This window comes from Anthonomus grandis, chromosome 4 (assembly GCF_022605725.1).
Source record: "Anthonomus grandis grandis chromosome 4, icAntGran1.3, whole genome shotgun sequence".
Taxonomy (NCBI): domain Eukaryota; kingdom Metazoa; phylum Arthropoda; class Insecta; order Coleoptera; family Curculionidae; genus Anthonomus; species Anthonomus grandis.
The window spans coordinates 38,440,721-38,461,576 of NC_065549.1; positions in this window are offsets into that span (position 1 = coordinate 38,440,721).

The following is a 20,856-nucleotide window of genomic DNA, read 5'->3' on the forward strand; positions in this document are numbered from 1 at the left end:
TTTAATAACAACAACTTTACTGATTTCTGTAAATTGCATAAAATTAAACTTCATTACACTACTCCTAAAAACCCCAATTCAAATAGTTACATTGAACGATTTCATAGCACTTTATTAGAACAAATAGGAATCAAAACTCAACAAAACCCAAAAGAATCTCTCAACAATCTCATAAAATATTCTTTAATTCATTATAATAATACCATACACTCTGCTACTGAATACACACCCTTTGAAATCGTATCAGGGCATTTCACTTCAAAAGATCCTTTCGATGTGGAAGAAAAAAATATAGTTTCAAAATATGTTCAAACCCATAAAGACAACCTTAAAGACAGGTATAAAGAAATCAATGAAAAGATACAAGAAAAGAAAAATCAAAAATTAGAAAAAATAAATTCTAAACGTGTAGAACCCATAAACATTTCTGTAGATGATAATATTTATCACAAAGAATTACCCCGTGACAAATTAGCCCCAAGATATGTAAGAATTGACCCTATAGCACAAACTACTAATAAAGTAAAGACAAATACTTCCAAATATTCAAAACACAATATTAAGAGGCGCAAGAAATAATAATTATTTTTCTTTATTTGTTTCAGATGAGAATACTTCTCATTCTCTCTCCTTTATTCTTAATCCTAATCACTAATGGTTCAATTCAAGAATTATCTAATCCAATTTTACCACTTAGTTTACAACCTAGTAGAATAATACTTAGCAAACATACATATGTAAGTTATTTGAATTTTTCGGAATTATTAGAAATTCGAGACAATCTAGCCTATCATCTTGGTTTCATTACAAGAAAGAATAATATGGGCAATCACACTATTAATTTGATAAAACAAGCTGAAACATTACTGCTTTATGTAAATAATACTTTACAAATACTTTATCCAAAATTAAGATCCAAACGTGGATTACTTAACTTGGGAGGAAGAATTTCGAAATGGTTATTTGGCACACTAGATGCTGATGATGGCGAACGAATAAACTCTATTCTTGAACATCTTAATAAAAATAATAATAAATTGCAAGATTCCATAAATGAAGAAATAACAATGGCAAAAGATATAATGATTAAAACTAATCATTCTCTTTCTCAAATTAAGTCAAACTTGAAAATTATTGGCGACATAATTAATAGCTTCTCAGTCGAGCTTAACGATATTAATACCTTAGATTTGCTTATTAATTCATTGTTGACCTTTTATATTCAGTTAAATCAAATAACGAATGCAATAACATTTGCTAACCTTAATAAAGTTCATCCTACTTTCTTAACGTTACAAAACCTAAACTATTTAATCCTACAAACAAAGTCGATCTATTCTACTAATCAAGTTGCTCAATTTAAGAATCATTATAGCTACTATTCATTTTTAGGAATTCAGTTAGTATTTAAAAATGATAAAATAATATTTTTAATACACTTTTCTATTTTAATGGATAACTCTTTTAAAACATATTTTGTTTATCCAATCCCTATTGATAATAAAATTATTATACCACCTAAACCTTACCTTGTCCTAAACGAGAGAAATGAATTTTACCAATATCAAGAAATGCCATGTGAAGAAGTCGAAAACACCTTCTACTGCAAAAACAAACTACGAGCTGATGAAGATTGTATTGTTGATATTATACAAAGAAACCAACCTCAGAACTGTACAACTGTCTCGATCCACTTGAAGAAAGCCATAGCCAATCAAGTGACTCCACATTCAGTACTTCTAACCACCCCTACAAAGATCCTTGTGATAGAAGATTGCTCCATTGAAGAACGTCACGAGTTAAACCCTGGAAGTTATTTGATTACTATTCCTACCAAATGTCACTTTATCATCAACAATGAAAAGTTTGTTGCTGGAACTGAAGAAATATCACCAGCCCTAGTAATTCGACTATCCAAATTAGATCTTTCTCTTCTGCCAGAGCATTACGAAACATTGAAACTAACGAATCTGGACTTGGAAGAAATCAATCACCTAACTGCTAAAATCAAATCACAGCATGAGGTGAAACTTATGGACTCGATTGTTCGAACACCGCCCCTTTGGGTCCACATTGTGATATATCTTGTGGTCTCAGTCCTCATTCTTTTGGTAGTAACATGGTACTATCGAACATGCTACCCATATCCAATTTGGTTTATCCGCCGACAGAGAAAAAACCAAGAAGATGCCGAACTTGATGATCAGCCCAGGTCACCTTAGCCAACCATTCCAACCCTAAGGTTCCATCTCAGTTGGGAGGAGTTACATCCTGTACATAATATGCCCAGGTACGCCACTGGAAGTAATGTAACTGACTGATAAAGATGGGTTTAAATGAAACTATTATCAATTTCGTAAATAATCTTTTATACCGATTCTTATCCTGTAAATATTATACCATTGTAAACGACGTAATTTACTGATAAAAATGGGTTTAAATGCAACTATTGTCCATTTCATAAATAATCTTTTATACCGATTCTTATCTTGTAAATGATAATTAACGACATTTAACTTATTAAGAATTCTACCGTGTTTTATCAAACTACATTTTAGCTAACTTAACATTTTTATCGTTAATTATCATATTTAATTTCCGAGTATGTAAAACACCGTATTTTATCTTTTTATGAATCTGCTAAGAACTAATTATTCCCGTAGTTTATCAAGCATTTTTAGTATATAAGATTCATGATTATAACATGTAGTGTCTTAGATTCTCGATAGTCGCCTGCTGTTCTTGATTGTCTCTTTAAGTTATAATAAAACTTCTAAAAATCAAGTATTAGAGTGATTTATTTGGGGCTAAGTCCAAGTTAGTTTCGAACTTTAAATATAATTAAATTCCGAGTAGGACCAATCGTAGCCGATCGAGAGTTCTAGCCGTGACACTAGTTTCGTGGCGTCAAAATTGAAGCCGAGATTTGGTGGCGCACGCCGTACAGTGGAACGACTAAGTGGAGATACCGCGGGACCTAATATTTTACATTTTACAAGATAATATATTTTTTTTTATTATTACGTATTTTTAGGTATATGATAAATGTTTTAAATATTTTTTATTATTTATTTTATTGGAAAAATATACATAAACGGTGTTTCAAATTCGTCAACCCTCAAAATACGAAAATGGATAATTTACCCCAAAGTTGCACATTATTTACTTGTAAAAGAATATGCCATATAAAAAAATATATATTATATAGAAGTGAAGTATAGCGGGTTAAGGACAGAAATCAAACCTCAAGATTTGAAATTAGCCGACGTTTCGACGTTTATTTACGTCTTTTTCAAGGCTGAAAAAGATAAAATTGGTACAAAATAGTAAAAGCAATAGTTATTAATATAATAGTTAAGAAACCACCAAACAAAAACACAAATAAAACTGAGAACAAAGCATGAAAGTTAAAATTAAGTTGACTTACCAAGTTTACATTAGAGGTTTACGTAACAATTAAAACCTAATAACATCTCCATCATACATACACCACAGATACGATTGTTATACATTAAAATTGCAGCACCAATTTTAATTTTTATTTTCTAATTCCATGGTAAACTTAAGTTTGTCATGATAATTATTAAAATGATTTAAAAGTTCCTTTGTTTTGTTAGATGGGCACGCCAGAATTGTGTCATCAACATATATTTTAATAAAAGCTAATTTAAAAGGTAATTTAGGTGGTCAGTTCTACCAACAACTGGATGGTTCAGCTATGGGTAACCCTGCCAGCCCAGTTTTGGCAAATTTGGTGATGAACGAACTCCTAACTAACATAGTTCCTAAATTACCTTTTAAATTAGCTTTTATTAAAATATAGGTTGATGACACAATTCTGGCGTGCCCATCTAACAAAACAAAGGAACTTTTAAATCATTTTAATGATTATCATGACAAACTTAAGTTTACCATGGAATTAGAAAATAATAATTGTATACCATTTTTGGATATTATAGTAGAACGGAACACCGATGGGACTTTAACAACTAATTGGTACACAAAACCTTCATCTTCAGGCAGAGTAATTAATTACCTATCGTCACATCCAATGTCAAACAAAATCGGAATAATTAAAAACTTATTGTTTAGATCGTATAAAGTGAGTAGCCCTAGGTATCATGAATCTAATACAATGAAAATTTAAAGTTTTTTAAGAAATAACAATTACCCCACAACATTAGTAAATAGAGTTATCAATAATTTTAAACTTCTAACAGATACACAACTGGAATAAAGAAACAAAATATTTCAGATTTCCATATGTAAAATCATTTTCAGAACAAATCCAACGACATATCCGTGAAAAAAATTACAATTTTAAACTGGCCTTTTACAACATAAACTCAAGCAGTGTATTGTTTTCCCAATTAAAAGATCGTACTCCCCTTGAGTTGAGCTCAGGTTTGGTATACCGTATACCTTGTCGTAATTGTGAACAGTGTTATATAGGTATCACTAGGCAGCATTTAAAGAACAGACTATATCAGCATCAATATGATTGTAGAGTCATAAATATAAACAAAAAAGATAAGACCGCTTTAGCACAGTATCACTTTTCCACAGGGCATAACTTCAATTTTGATGATGTTAGCATAGTTGATAGAGAGAGGCACTATCTTAAACGCAATATCAGTGAAATGATACACATCCAACTGCATAATTCTGTTAATCACCGAACCGATACTCAGGGCCTAAGTACACAATATAATCACATTTTAAAGCTGTATAAATCCAAACTATAAAGTACTTAACTTTTCAACGAGCCCAGGTAATATTAAACCTAATTTAAATACCGAATTTTTATTCTTTTATTAAAACTTAAAGCGAGTATCAAAATAGTTTGGTAGTTTAAAATTTTAAATGCGTAATCTTACTATAAACTACAATGATGGATCTAGAACAGATTTAAACCGGAAACTATAGAATCTCAGGTACTTAATTTTCTTAGGGCCTTAATTAGTGATTACTAATATTAATCAGTCAATAATTGGCAGGTGGTGTGATTGTTTTTGGGCAGATTTATTATTATTTATCTATACATTCGTAGTGCCCTGTAAATATTATGAAACAGTATTACTCATTTATAATATACATAAATAAATATATTGTTCTATCTGTTATTTTTATTAATGTTTTATATGTACCGGGTGGCCAACTAAGAATGGACGTCGGCGATATCTCAAGCCCTAATACTCGTAGCGCCTTGAAAAAAAAAATTTGCAATAAAAGTGGCCAAAAAAAAATGCTGGAAATTATTCTGAAGTTCATTGGCCAACCGCTAGAGGGCGCCACAGCTTCTTTAAATCTTAAAATTTCATTTTTGCCAAAAAACCTCCAATAATATACACCTCAAAATATTATATTAATATTCTAGGAAGATTTCCTCACAAAAAAGTATTTACAAAAATTTCTGTCAGTTGCCAAATAAAGTGGTGGGGGGCGTTTTTAGCTTGAATAAAGAAAACAGCTGAAAATCAGCTATGACTGGACCGATTTTTTTTAAACATATTTTTTTTTTAAATCTATTGTTGCCTTATTTTTTCAACCAAAAAAAAATTTCAAATTACTTTTTCTAAAATCCGCTAGAGGGCGTTGACTTGTGACTAACCCTTTCTGACGGATTATTTAAAAAAACTCAAATGCAACTATATATATTTTTCTACTACTAAAATAAAAAATATATATTTATTTTTCTACGTCTTTAAAAGCGGGGAAGAAACCCAATGAAACTGGTGAAAACGGCACTTCGATATCATTTCTTAAACAAAAGTTATAAAAAAAAATGTCCATTCGAAAATAAAAATGATAAAAATGGCGATAAGCTCCTATTTGCTTAGACAGACTGAATAAACTCCTTTTATATAAGTATTTTTTTAAACAAACAAACTCATAGTACTCTTTTAGAAAATCTGACATACAGGATTGATCGTCATACGTTTATTTATACAGGGTGTTAACTAAACCAATAAGTATGATGGCGACTAACTAGACAGTCACGTACCCAAGTGCTCCGTTAATTTATTCAATAATTGTGGTATTTTCTGCATTAAAGTTAGTGAAATTTTGTAGGGTCGGTCATCTTGACTCTGTAAATTCATCCAGAGAAAAATTATTTCTGTAAAGTGTGCTATAGTGTGTTAATTGGCTTTCTTTTTAAACGATAATTAGAGCGCCATAGCCGCGCACACACTAAACCAGTGACCATCAAAATGCCTATAACACGTTCAATATCGGATTCTGATGATTTGGAAAAATTCATCACAAAAGTGTGTACCAAACTCATTAGCCAAATGGAGGAAAGAATTGTTTCTAAACTTAGCAGTTTGGAAAAAATGTTATCTTCATTTTGTGAGCGTGTCGAGAATTGTGAAGCCGCCATAAAAAAAAATACGGAGTCAATGGCGGCTCTGGAAGATCTGCTTGAAAACATTGAACAAACATCAATAAAGAATAATTGTATCAGAATTTGTGGCATGGAAATTCAGGAGAAGAACAACATTCCGGTTGTCATTTCTTCATTTATAGAAAATAGGCTAAAGATACCGTGTTCATTACAAGACTTGGACTTTGCCTTTCCTATGAACAATACAAAAACCGATCGACCTACAATTCTAGTTCGGTTTGTATCTAACATAAAGAAGAAAAATGTTATGGCCGCAAAGAAACTTCTTAAAGACTCAGGAGTTGCAATTTTTGAAGATCTGACAAGAAGGAAGTACTCGATGCTTGTGGCTGCAAAACGAAAATATGGTAAGAATACTTGGACAAGGGATGGAAAAATTTTTTATTGGGACTCTGTAAGGCAGACAAAGGTTCAGGTTATTGATGATAACCATTGTCAATAATTACGTACACGTATACTGTTTAACTTAATAATAAAATATCTTACTTGGAACTTGTACAATTTGTTTAGAAACCACTGAATCTATGTTAAAGCGGTAACTTATAATATGTACTTGGGTATTTCGATTGCAGGAATGTGCGGTTTTTTCCTAAACATTGCGATACACATTTCTCATTTTTGCAGCCCGTGAATATTCATATTTTATTTACTTGGGAATATAATAAATATTTTTGTATGGTACATGCAAAAGATTATTGCGTTATAGGTAGTAGGCATTTTAATTAATTATACGATATTGTATTATATCGCAGCATTCTGTTTTTTCTTCTTGAGTTAGGTAAAATTTATATATTTCATTATATTTATATATGTATGGTTATCTTTTATGATTTATCAAACATTGAGTTTTTTTTTCATTATTTTTTACTCAATCAATGTTTTTTTCTACTACCACGTTTTAAGTAACGTACAATATATTATAATGGGGGTATCTTGGGTAAAGTGGGGTAAAATCTTAAGCGGCAGGAACACTTATATCTTCGAAGTCTATATAGGTTTTTGAGATATGAGTAGTGTTTAGTTATTTTTTTTTCATGAGCGATTTATTGTTTAAAGTTGCAAATTTTAATGTAAGGTCTTTATTTACGGGTTTTCTAGAGTTTAAAAATTTAATACTTAAATATGACTTTGATATGGTATTTCTTACAGAGACATGGCTGTCTGATGGTGATGATGTTGAGGTTTTTTCTATTCCTGGTTACCGGTTTGTTCATAAGGATAGGGTAGGTAGAGGTGGTGGTGTTGCAGTCTATTTTAAGAGCACTTATTCGCCAGAAATTGTTTCATTGCAGTTTACTGTTACACATTTTTTAGAATATTTGATTCTTAAATTAAAAATCAGAAATAAATATTACTGTTTTTGCGTCTTCTATCGACCTCCCAATTCTAATTTTAATTTATTAGTTAATGACTTTGAGAATATTTTTTCATCTATTTATCCTTTTTTTGAGCAGGTAATATGTCTGGGAGATTTTAATATTAATCTACTGAATGAAACAAACCCTTTAATATCCTTGTTTGACAATTTTAATTTAATCCAAATTATAAATCAACCTACTAGAATTAGTCGGAATAGTGTATCACTTCTAGATCCAATATTTGTAACGGATGAGCCTTTGGTCAGTGATTCGGGGGTTGTGTCGTTGGAGGGGGTATCTGATCACGCCTTGGTTTATTGTTATTTAAAAATAGAAAAGGTGTTTATTAAGCCAAAACTTATAACTTACAGAAATTTTAATAATTTTAATGCTCGTGAATTTTATAATGAACTTCAAACAATTAACTGGCATAATATAATTTAGGAGCAAAATATTGACAACAAAATTTTCTTATTTAATGAATACCTTCTTTATATCTTCGATAGGCATTCCCCCTTTAAAACAGCAAGGATTACTAAACCATGGGCGCCCTGGCTCTCACCAAATATTAAGGTTTTTATGCGACAAAAAGACGCAGCGCTTCGAGAATTCAAGAGGTCCCGAAATGTACACGACTGGGAAAACTATAAAAGGTTGCGAAATCTTACGTTGTCTATGGTACGAAGGGAAAAAAAACTATATTTATCTAATATATGCGCTGAAAAAAATATTTAAAAAAACCTGAAGGACTCTTAAATCTTTTAATGTTTGTTCAAATAATGATTTGAATATTCCGGATTATTTACTTAATCCTGAAGATATAAACTTATTTTTCAGTGAATTTTTGCAGAATACGTCAGACTGTTCTTCTAAAATTAATTTTTACAATCAAAATATTTTCAACGACAATATTCAGTTTAATTTTAATTTAGCTAGTGTTTCTCAAATTAATAAAATACTAAATGGTATAAAAACAAATGCTTCGGGGGTAGATGGAATTAGTGCCAAATTACTTAAATATTGCAGTCCCTTCTTAGATGTTTACATTACACACATAATCAATTGTTGTATAGAACAAAGTTATTTTCCTGATCAGTGGAAATTATCAATAGGTAAGCCACTTCCGAAAGTGAAAAATCCAACGAACTATGGTGATCTGAGAATAATTAGTATATTACCGGCTTTGTCAAAGGTTTTCGAAAGGGTTCTGTATAATCAGTTGATTGAGTACTGCGGTGTGAATAAAATTATCCCGGAGACTCAGTGTGGCTTTAGAAAGGATTTGAGTACTGATGTTGCCCTAATTGGAGTTACTGACGACATAATAACGTCAATAGATAAAAAGTTGTCTACTGCTTTGATTCTGTTAGACTTTTCGAAAGCGTTTGACACGATCAATCACGAACTTTTATTGGCGAAACTGAAATTTTATTGACTTCTCGATGGTTCGGTAATGTTGATTAAATCATATCTTCATAACAGATTTCAAAAAATATTTTCAAATAATTCATTTTCCGAAGAAGCTAGAATTTTATCAGGCGTACCTCAAGGGTCAATCCTAGGACCATTATTGTTCATAATCTACACCTCAGATATACTTACATCATTAAAGTACTGTAAACTGAGAGCTTTTGCCGATGATACCCAGGTTTATCTTCACTTCAATCATCAGGATTATTTGCATGCATCTTCTTTAATAAACCATGACCTGAATTTACTTAACCAGCTTTCTTCTTGCCATAATCTAAAACTTAACCCTCTTAAATCAAATGTTATGATTTTTGGACCTAATAAAGATTTTCTTAAAAATAATTTAAATATCTTATTAAATGATGTTCCTCTTCCCAAGATGGATCGTGCAAAAAATTTAGGCATTGTTCTGGATACTGAGTTGAGGTTTCGTGAATATGTTAAATTGTTAATTCAAAAGTCATTTTTATCACTGAAAATTTTGTATAATAGTCGTCAGGTTCTTAGTTTTCATTTGAGAAAAATGCTTTGTGAGTCTCTGGTCCTGTCCAACTTCAGCTACTGTGATTTTATTTATGGTCCTTGCTTAGACATTGCAGATAAAAATCGTATTCAGAAAGTTCAAAATGCTTGCTCACGGCTAATATATGGATTACGAAAATACGATCACATTTCACACACATTTAAAGAGCTTAACTGGTTAAGGATGGACAGGCGCAGAGAGTTACACTTAGGTAATTTTTTGTTTAAGGTTTTATTAAACCCCTCCCTTCCCTCCACTTTACGGAATAAATTTGTTCCTCGTTTAAACGTTCACACAAAAGTGATCCGATTTCCGGAGAGGATGACACTTCCTCGTCATTTGACTGCAATGTTTCAACGTTCTTTTACGTACAATGCCATTAAACTCTACAATAACCTACCAACTGAATTGTCAACTTTAGATCAGAAGTCATTTAAATCAAAGTTTAAGAAATATCTTTTACATTTAACCTTCAGCCCGTAATTTAGGCCTTTAATTATTTATTTTATTTTTGTCAATCTTTTATATTTAGCTATTTATTATTTATTTAAATTATATATAGATTGTTCTTTATTTGGGTATTTAATGAATTTAATAGAGTTAATCTTTATATTTAGCTTAAGTTTATGACCGTTGAGTAGGGTTCAGTAGAGTAGCTGTCTTAGATAGACTGCGCCCTGCTTCTCGGGTACTTAATTATAGAATATTATTATTGTCAACTACATCTGTAAATTTTGAATAAAAGACATTTATTATTATTATTATTATTATTATTATTATTATTATTATTATTATTATTATTATTATTATTATTATTATTATTATTATTATTATTATTATTATTATTAAACCAAGTTGACCAAATGGGCCTATTTTGGGAAAACTGTGCATAGGAAAGTTGAGTTAGTAGGCTATGGAAACAAAAGTGGCAGGTAATCATGGAAGCAAAATATATAAATATTTCAGTTAAATGTCATTTTAGCGTCTCTTCTTGCGATTGTTAAAGCGTTTTTAAGTCTCGCTAATAACATCCAATAGTTTTCTTGTTAGTTCGCCGTATTGTGAACTTTGTTTTTCCAGTTTTCCGTGTTGTTCCAGTTTTTCGTGTTGTACCAGTTGTTCGTATTGTTCCAGTTTTTCCTGTTTTGTTCCAGTTTTTTGTGTTTTGTTCAAGTTTTTTGTTCCTTAACTTTTTATCTCTGTTTTTCGTATTGCCTTTTTTAACAATGCTTTACACAAACGAAGAGGCGTTTGACATAATAGGTACTTATTTTGAATGTATGAGAAATGCCACAGTTGCCGCAAGGGTGTATGCACATCAGTATCCTGATAGACGCCATCCTACTGCAAAAGTTTTTATTCGGATCATACATCGTTTGCGAACGACTGGAAACGTTCGGCTGCCCGTGTTTCGGAGACAACGCAGGGGACGCACCGAAGACAACATAATAAATGTTTTAGCCTACGTCGAGTTTAATCCTCACTTAAGTACTAGAACAATAGCGCACGACCTGGGAATAAATCGAACTACTGATCAGAATATTCTTAATAAGGAGTATAGGCAAGCGATCTTTTGGATATTAATCTTCACTATACGCGATGAGACTTAATTTTCCTAAGGAGAGTTCATTTTTTGATGATGATGCTTTAAATGTAAAATTAATTAATTTTTACATGAAAAGCATCAGATTGGTCTATTCTGTTGAATCAGCATCTTGTTCCAGGTTTCATCCATATCATTTAGTCCTGCATCAAGAATTAAGTGCACAACATTTTGATCGAAAGCTAGACCATTGTCACTAGCTTTTGGGTATGATTGCAGAGGATCCTCAGGTGCTTTCAAACATATTGTGGACAGATGAGGCTACATTTCACAGCAATGGAGGCGTAAATCTCCACAATATTCATTACTGGTCACCAACGAATCCGCACTGGATGCGAGAAGTCCAGCATCAAGGCCGTTGGTCTTTAAATTATTGGGCAGGAATATTAGGAGGTCGAATTATCGACCCATTTTTTTTAACAATGCACTAAATGGTGCAAATTATTTGCAGTTTTTAAGGGAGGAATTGCCAATTTTATTAGAGGATGTGCCACTTGAAATTCGCCAACGAATGATGTTCCAGCACGATGGCTGTCCAGCACATTTCGCCCGAAATGTTCGGGAGTTTTTAGATGCTACCTACCCTGGTAGATGGATAGGACGGGGAAGTACCTTTCCATGGCCGGCTAGATCACCAGACCTAACGTGCCTGGATTTTTATTTATGGGGTCGAGTTAAAGAAATTGTTTTTGCAACAAGACCTACGATGCGACAAAATATGATTGGCCGGATTAGGGATTGCATGCAGACTCTCTCATTTGCTGAGGTAGAGACTGCAGTTTTGTCTACCGAACAAAAAATGTTTCGGTGCATAGAAAATGATGGAATGCATTTTGAACATTTGGGGAGGCACTAAATAAATTATGTGTATGACATATTATTTATTGTACCACCTAAGATTTCTTAAAATTGTATGTAGAATTTAAATATCAAATAACATATTATAGAGTGTTCTATTTAAAATAAGCAAGTTTTCATCTACATCCGGTATCATTAAAATTGTTACAAGTGTCAAATTATTTTATTGTTGTATCTTTCATTAACTTTTCTATGGTATTTACTTTCCTATAGAACAACTATAAACTGTATGCACAGTTTTCCCAAAATAGGCCAATTTGGTCAACTTTATTTAGTTGACACCCTGTATAAATAAACGTATAACGATCAATTCTATATTTCGGATTTTCTAAAATACTACTGAGTTTGTTTCTTTTTAAAAATACTTAGTTAATACGAGTTTATTCAGCTTGTCTAAGCAAATAGTAATTTATAGCCATTTTTATCACTTTTATTTTCGAATGGACACTATTTTGTTAATAAGGTTAGTTTAACAAGTGATATCGAAGTGCCGTTTTCACCAGTTTCTTTGGTTTTCTTCCCCGCTTTTAATGACTTAAAAATATATATATAGTTGCATTTGAGTTTTTTGAAATAATCCGTCAGAAAGGGTTAGTCACAAGTCAACGCCCTCTAGCGGGTTTTAGGAAAAGTAATTTAAAATTTTTTTTGGATGAAAAAATAAGGCAACAATAGACTTAAAAAAAAATATGTTTAAAAAAAATCGGTTCAGTTATAGCTGATTTTCAGCTGTTTTCTTTATTCAAGCTAAAAACGCCCCCCACCACTTTATTTGACAACTGACAGAAATTTTTGTAGAAAATTTTTTGTGAGGAAATCTTCCTAGAATATTAATATAATATGTCGAGGTGTACGTTATTGGAGGTTCTTTGGCAAAAATGCAATTTTAAGATTTAAAGAAGCTGTGGCGCCATCTAGCGGTTGACCAATGAACTTCAAAATAATTTCCAGCATTTTTTTTTGGCCACTTTTATTACAATTTTTTTTTTTCAAGGCGCTACGACTATTAGGTCCTGAGATATCGCCGACGTCCATTCTTAGTTGGCCACCCGGTACATAATAGTTTTAAAATAATAGCTTTGGGTAAACTAGAAAAATTTTGATGATATAATATAACTTCTGATTTATTTCTATTAAGAATCATGGTTAGCAGACCATTTCTAAACTTTGTTTTTGTTTTTTATTCTTGGGAATTAACAATCAAGCACTTAGCTGTATTATCCTTTTGTTTATTTTTTTTTTGTTGTATTAAATACCAATATGCATAAATTTTTGTTGGTTGTTTTTGCATTTGAATGTGTGTGAAGCTAGCGTCCGATCGTATCGAGCGACCAAAATCGAGAACGCAGCATATGCCGGTTGCCAGCGACCAATTTATAGTCCGCGCTCCCTGTTATTTAATCAATATAATGCCCGTATCTCCCAAAATTCCCAAAGGATTTGGATAAAACTTTTTTCTATAAAAGATAATAAATATCTAAATTGATTTTAGATGGTTGCAAATCTCTAGAAACGAAAGTTTTTTGGTAAAAAATTATACCGGTGTGAAGTTAGCAGCCAAAAGTTTCAGCAGCCAATTTGATTCTGCGTGAAGTTAGCAGCTATTTTTTGGCAGCCAAAATTTTATGTACGAACCTACTGTCTGAGGTAAAATACAATGTCTTCTTATCTTGGAGGATTGGCGGTATTTTAACCCCAACCACTTCGCCCCGTTTGGCAGGTATCTTATGCATAAATGCATTTTAATTAACAACCCATCTACTAAATTATCAGAAATAGATCGAGTTGTACAATAATATTAGCCACACATACTCCCTAATTAATAACAAATTCTCATATACCATCCATTAACCCTTACCGCCCGTCAAAGGGGTGGTTCACCCTTATGAATTTATAAATAATTTTTTTTTTCTATCAGAAAGCAATCGAGTTGCAAAATAACATTTAGCACACATACTCCCTAATAAATAACAAATTTTCATATACCATCCATTACCCTTTACCACCCGTCAGAGGGGTGACAGCTGTTCGCTTCTCCAAAGATCGCATTCTCTTTGAAGCCTTGTTTTTTGTTCTAAGTCCTCTCTTTCCGACTTCGAGAGACACAGGTTTTTTAGGAAAGCGTTACATTTTATGCGCAAATCCCTAATGTTCTTTTCAGTATTCTCCTGTTTTTTGATTGTTACTTTTGCGATGTTTTTTTGTGTTAGCATTTTGCTGTTAGTTTGTAAATAGTGTCCTTCAAAATGGGTCAGATATGTCTTTTTTGTTTTTTTACTCCACATTTCTTGGGACATTTTTTCGTCTTCGTCGGGTCTTGTTAGTTTTTTTTTTTGGTATTCCTAAATCGGATTCCACTTTTAATGCCAGAATATCTTCCCGAAGTTTCCTTATAAACCGCGAGCATTTAATATCTCTTTCCCCCTGTAATGAGTAATTTTTCAATTGAGAGAAATAATTTTCCACAACTGAATTGCTTATGCTTACACTTTTTCTAATCATAATAATTGCGGTCCATAACGGAATAAGAGGTATATATTTCTTAATAAATTAATTAAAAATATCTTTATTAAAAAATAGATTGTCCAGATCTCCGGAATCAATTTTGAGTAGATTAATAGTTTCTAGGATGTTAAAATACCTCTTGTAAAATCGACTTATTGAAATGTTAGATGTATTAAAAGAACTTAATGGCTATAACTTCCAAAACTCCCAAAGGATGCTTAGTAGTTTTTGGACTAGGATAATTTTTAATGGCTTTAATTTTTTCGGGGTTTGGTTTGACACCTGAAGGGATAACAATGTCTCCTAAATATCCTACTTCTTTTTTTAAAAAATCGGTTTTATCTAGCTGTAATTTGAAATTGGCTTCACGAAGACGTTGGAAAACGGCGCGTAATTTATCGATGTGTTCTTGTAAAGAGGTAGAGTAGACAATTATATCATCAAGGTAAACGGCACACTTTTCGTTTTGCATTCCACGAAAGACATTGTCCATTGCGCGTTGGAAGGTCGCGGGGGCATTTTTCAGGCCAAAAGGCATACGCAGAAATTCGTCGTGCCCATTCTCACAACTGAAAGCAGTTTTCGGAATATCCTTTTCGTTCATTGGAATTTGGTGGAAACCACTCGCTAGATCGAGGGTTGAAAAATATTGACATTTACCTAGCGTATCGAGAAGATCTGTTATATTGGGTAGAGGATACCGCATATCGATGGTAATTTCATCTTTTAGTTTTCTGAAGTCTATTACACATCTCCATTTTTGTTTTCCGCTAGAGTCAATTTTTTTTGGTACTACCCAAATTGGTAAGGACCATGGGCATACACTGGGTCTTATAATATTTTGCTCTAACATCTTTTTTATTTGACGCTCAACTTCTTGTTTGTGAATAGAGGGATATCTGTATGTTTTCGAATAAATGGGTGTTTTATATGTGGTTTTAATTTAAAAATCGTGTTTTACCTGACTTGTGAACGTAAGAGGAGTATTTTCATCATAAAAAATATCAGAGTATTCTTTACATAATTTTAAAATTGCAAATTTTTCTTCTTGATTCATATGATCTGTTCTGATTAGTTTTTCCGGTTTAAAATTAGGAGATTTATTAGTAAAATTATCGATTAAGTTAAAATCAATGGCTTCTAATTCTTTTCTTTCAAAGGGTTCATCTTCCATGGGTTCGGAAAAATCTAATAGAATTTGATCAGTACAGCTATTTAGGATAGTGGTGAGGGCTATGCCATTTTTTGCAATAGAGAGACTTTCTGGGATTTCACAATTTCCTATTTTTTGATATGGAATAATGATTTCACCATTTTTGAATGAAGTTTTAATTTTTATAACTTGTTCGCATCGGGGTTCTACACTTATTTGATTTAGGTTTCGTTTTGTGTTTTGGAAAAGTAATTTTATATCAACATAAGGAGTACGTAAGTAACCATTGCCATGGAATTTAAATTAAAAAAATTTTAATTGTAAAGATTCGGGTAAGTTAAAAATTCTGGATGTTGGTATGGAAGTACTAAATTTATGAGCTGACATTTATTCTTTTCCACGAGATACAATAAACGGGTCGTCTATTATATCTTTTTTGTAAAATTTGTTTGCCAAGTTAGGGTTAATGAAAGATCGAGATGAACCGCTATCGATTAAAAAATTTAAATTATGTTCTGGAAATATAATGTAGGGTAGTTTACTGGTAGTAATTAAATTAAAGCTTATTATAGGAGCTACTAAGGATTGGTCTCCTCTGGAGGCTGTTTTGTAAAATTTTCTGGTTCTTGTTGATCGTCATCTGCTTCATACTAAAATTGGGAATTATTTTGATGAACCTCATCATCAAAAGTTATGGGTTATGGCAAGCCGAGATATGGGATTTTTGATGTCCATTTTTGGCCTCAAAAACGGACGTCGAAAACGAATTTTTCAGGATTTTCAAAGTGCTCTCATTCCCTTAGTTCTACTCGATTCCTGTTATAACCCGGTGTTTTCGTAATCTAGGTGATCAGAATAAGACGCTGGTATACTTAGTTTGATATCGAAAAAAATCAATTTTTGGTGAAAAAGGAAAAATTCCAAACCTTGAAGGTCGATATCTCGGCTTCTATGGGAGATATCGGGAAAATTCCAACGGTTTTGTCTTAGTTTTGTCAATCTAAATCCAACGAGACCATCCGCAAGGTCGTAGCTTTTACGATAGCTGAGATATGACATTTTTGATGCCCATTTTTGGCCTCAAAAACGGACGTCGAAAACGACTTTTTCAGGATTTTCAAAGTGCTCTCATTCCCTTAGTTCTGCTCGGATCCTGTTATAACCCGGTGTTTTCGTAATCTAGGTGATCAGAATAAGACGCTGGTATACTTAGTTTGATTTCGAAAAAAATCAATTTTTGGTGAAAAAAATCGCTACGGGGGGGTATACCCGAAAAATGAAAATACCCAAACTTTGAAGGTCGATATCTCGGCTTCTATAGGAGCTATCGGGAAAATTCCAACGGTTTTGTCTTAGTTTCGTCATTCTCAATCCAACGAGACCATCCGCAAGGTCGTAGCTTTTACGATAGCCGAGATATGGCATTTTTGATGCCCATTTTTGGCCTCAAAAACGGACGTCGAGAACGACTTTTACAGGATTTTTAAAGTGCTCTCATTCCCTTAGTTCTGCTCGGATCCTGTTATAACCCGGTGTTTTCTTAATCTAGGTGATCAGAATAAGACGCTGGTATACATAGTTTGATTTCGAAAAAAATCAATTTTTGGTGAAAAAATTCGATACGGGAGGGTATACCCGAAAAATGAAAATACCCAAACTTTGAAGGTCGATATCTCGGCTTCTATGGGAGCTATCGGGAAAATTCCAACGGTTTTGTCTTAGTTTCGTCATTCTGAATTCAACGAGACCATCCGCAAGGTCGTAGCTTTTACGATAGCCGAGATATGGCATTTTTGATGCCCATTTTTGGCCTCAAAAACGGACGTCGAAAACGACTTTTGCAGGATTTTCAAAGTGCTCTCATTCCCTTAGTTCTGCTCGGATCCTGTTATAACCCGGTGTTTTTGTAATCTAGGTGATCAGAATAAGACGCTGGTATACATAGTTTGATTTCGAAAAAAATCAATTTTTGGTGAAAAAATTCGATACGGGGGGTATACCCGAAAAATGAAAATACTTAAACTTTGAAGGTCGATATCTCGGCTTCTATGGGAGCTATCGGGAAAATTCCAATGGTTTTGTCTTAGTTTTGTCATTCTCAAGCCAACGAGACCATCCGCAAGGTCGTAGCTTTTACGATAGCCGACATATGACATTTTTGATGCCCATTTTTGGCCTCAAAAACGGACGTCGAAAACGACTTTTTCAGGATTTTCAAAGTGCTCTCATTCCCTTAGTTCTGCTCGGATCCTGTTATAACCCGGTGTTTTCGTAATCTAGGTGATCAGAATAAGACGCTGGTATACATAGTTTGATTTCGAAAAAAATCAATTTTTGGTGAAAAAATTCGATACGGGGGGGTATACCCGAAAAATGAAAATACCCAAACTTTGAAGGTCGATATCTCGGCTTCTATAGGAGCTATCCGGAAAATTCCAACGGTTTTGTCTTAGTTTCGTCATTCTGAATCCAACGAGACCATCCGCAAGGTCGTAGCTTTTACGATAGCCGAGATATGGCATTTTTGATGCCCATTTTTGGCCTCAAAAACGGACGTCAAAAGCGACTTTTTCAGGATTTTTAAAGTGCTCTCATTCCCTTAGTTCTGCTCGGATCCTGTTAGAACCCGGTGTTTTCGTAATCTAGGTGATCAGAATAAGACGCTGGTATACTTAGTTTGATCTCGAAAAAAATCAATTTTTGAAAAAATTCGATAAGGGGGGGTATACCCGAAAACGAAAAAACCCAAACTTCGAAGGTCGATATCTCAGCTTCTATGGGAGCTATCGGGAAAATTCCATTGGTTTTGTCTTAGTTTCATCATTCTCAATCCAACGAGACCATCCGCAAGGTCGTAGCTTTTACGATAGCCGACATATGACATTTTTGATGCCCATTTTTGGCCTCAAAAACGGACGTCGAAAACGACTTTTTCAGGATTTTCAAAGTGCTTTCATTTCCTTAATTCTGCTCGGATCCTGTTATAACCCGGTGTTTTCGTAATCTAGGTGATCAGAATAAGACGCTGGTATACATAGTTTGATTTCGAAAAAAATTAATTTTTGGTGAAAAAATTCGATACGGGGGGGTATACCCGAAAAATGAAAAAACCCAAACTTTGAAGGTCGATATCTCGGCTTCTATGGGAGCTATCGGGAAAATTCCAACGGTTTTGTCTTAGTTTCGTCATTCTGAATTCAACGAGACCATCCGCAAGGTCGTAGCTTTTACGATAGCCGAGATATGGCATTTTTGATGCCCATTTTTGGCCTCAAAAACGGACGTCGAAAACGACTTTTGCAGGATTTTCAAAGTGCTCTCATTCCCTTAGTTCTGCTCGGATCCTGTTATAACCCGGTGTTTTCGTAATCTAGGTGATCAGAATAAGACGCTGGCATACTTAGTTTGATCTCGAAAAAAATCAATTTTTGAAAAAATTCGATACGGGGGGGTATACCCGAAAAATGAAAATACCCAAACTTTGAAGGTCGATATCTCGGCTTCTATAGGAGCTATCGGGAAAATTCCAACGGTTTTGTCTTAGTTTCGTCATTCTGAATCCAACGAGACCATCCGCAAGGTCGTAGCTTTTACGATAGCCGAGATATGGCATTTTTGATGCCCATTTTTGGCCTCAAAAACGGACGTCGAAAACGACTTTTGCAGGATTTTCAAAGTGCTCTCATTCCCTTAGTTCTGCTCGGATCCTGTTATAACCGGTGTTTTTGTAATCTAGGTGATCAGAATAAGACGCTGGTATACATAGTTTGATTTCGAAAAAAATCAATTTTTGGTGAAAAAATTCGATACGGGGGGTATACCCGAAAAATGAAAATACTTAAACTTTGAAGGTCGATATCTCGGCTTCTATGGGAGCTATCGGGAAAATTCCAATGGTTTTGTCTTAGTTTTGTCATTCTCAAGCCAACGAGACCATCCGCAAGGTCGTAGCTTTTACGATAGCCGACATATGACATTTTTGATGCCCATTTTTGGCCTCAAAAACGGACGTCGAAAACGACTTTTTCAGGATTTTCAAAGTGCTCTCATTCCCTTAGTTCTGCTCGGATCCTGTTATAACCCGGTGTTTTCGTAATCTAGGTGATCAGAATAAGACGCTGGTATACATAGTTTGATTTCGAAAAAAATCAATTTTTGGTGAAAAAATTCGATACGGGGGGGTATACCCGAAAAATGAAAATACCCAAACTTTGAAGGTCGATATCTCGGCTTCTATAGGAGCTATCGGGAAAATTCCAACGGTTTTGTCTTAGTTTCGTCATTCTGAATCCAACGAGACCATCCGCAAGGTCGTAGCTTTTACGATAGCCGACATATGACATTTTTGATGCCCATTTTTGGCCTCAAAAACGGACGTCGAAAACGACTTTTTCAGGATTTTCAAAGTGCTCTCATTCCCTTAGTTCTGCTCGGATCCTGTTATAACCCGGTGTTTTCGTAATCGAGGTGATCAGAATAGGACGCTGGCATACTTAGTTTGATCTCGAAAAAAATCAATTTTTGAAAAAATTCGATACGGGGGGGTATACCCGAAAACGAAAAAACCCAAACTTCGAAGGTCGATATCTCGGCTTCTATGGGAGCTATCGGGAAAATTCCATTGGTTTTGTCTTAGTTTCGTCATTCTCAATCCAACGAGACCATCCGCAAGGTCGTAGCTTTTACTATAGCCGACATATGACATTTTTGATGCCCATTTTTGGCCTCAAAAACGGACGTCGAAAACGACTTTTTCAGGATTTTCAAAGTGCTTTCATTCCCTTAATTCTGCTCGGATCCTGTTATAACCCGGTGTTTTCGTAATCTAGGTGATCAGAATAAGACGCTGGTATATATAGTTTGATTTCGAAAAAAATCAATTTTTGGTGAAAAAATTCGATACGGGGGGGTATACCTGAAAAATGAAAAAACCCAAACTTTGAAGGTCGATATCTCGGCTTCTATGGGAGCTATCGGGAA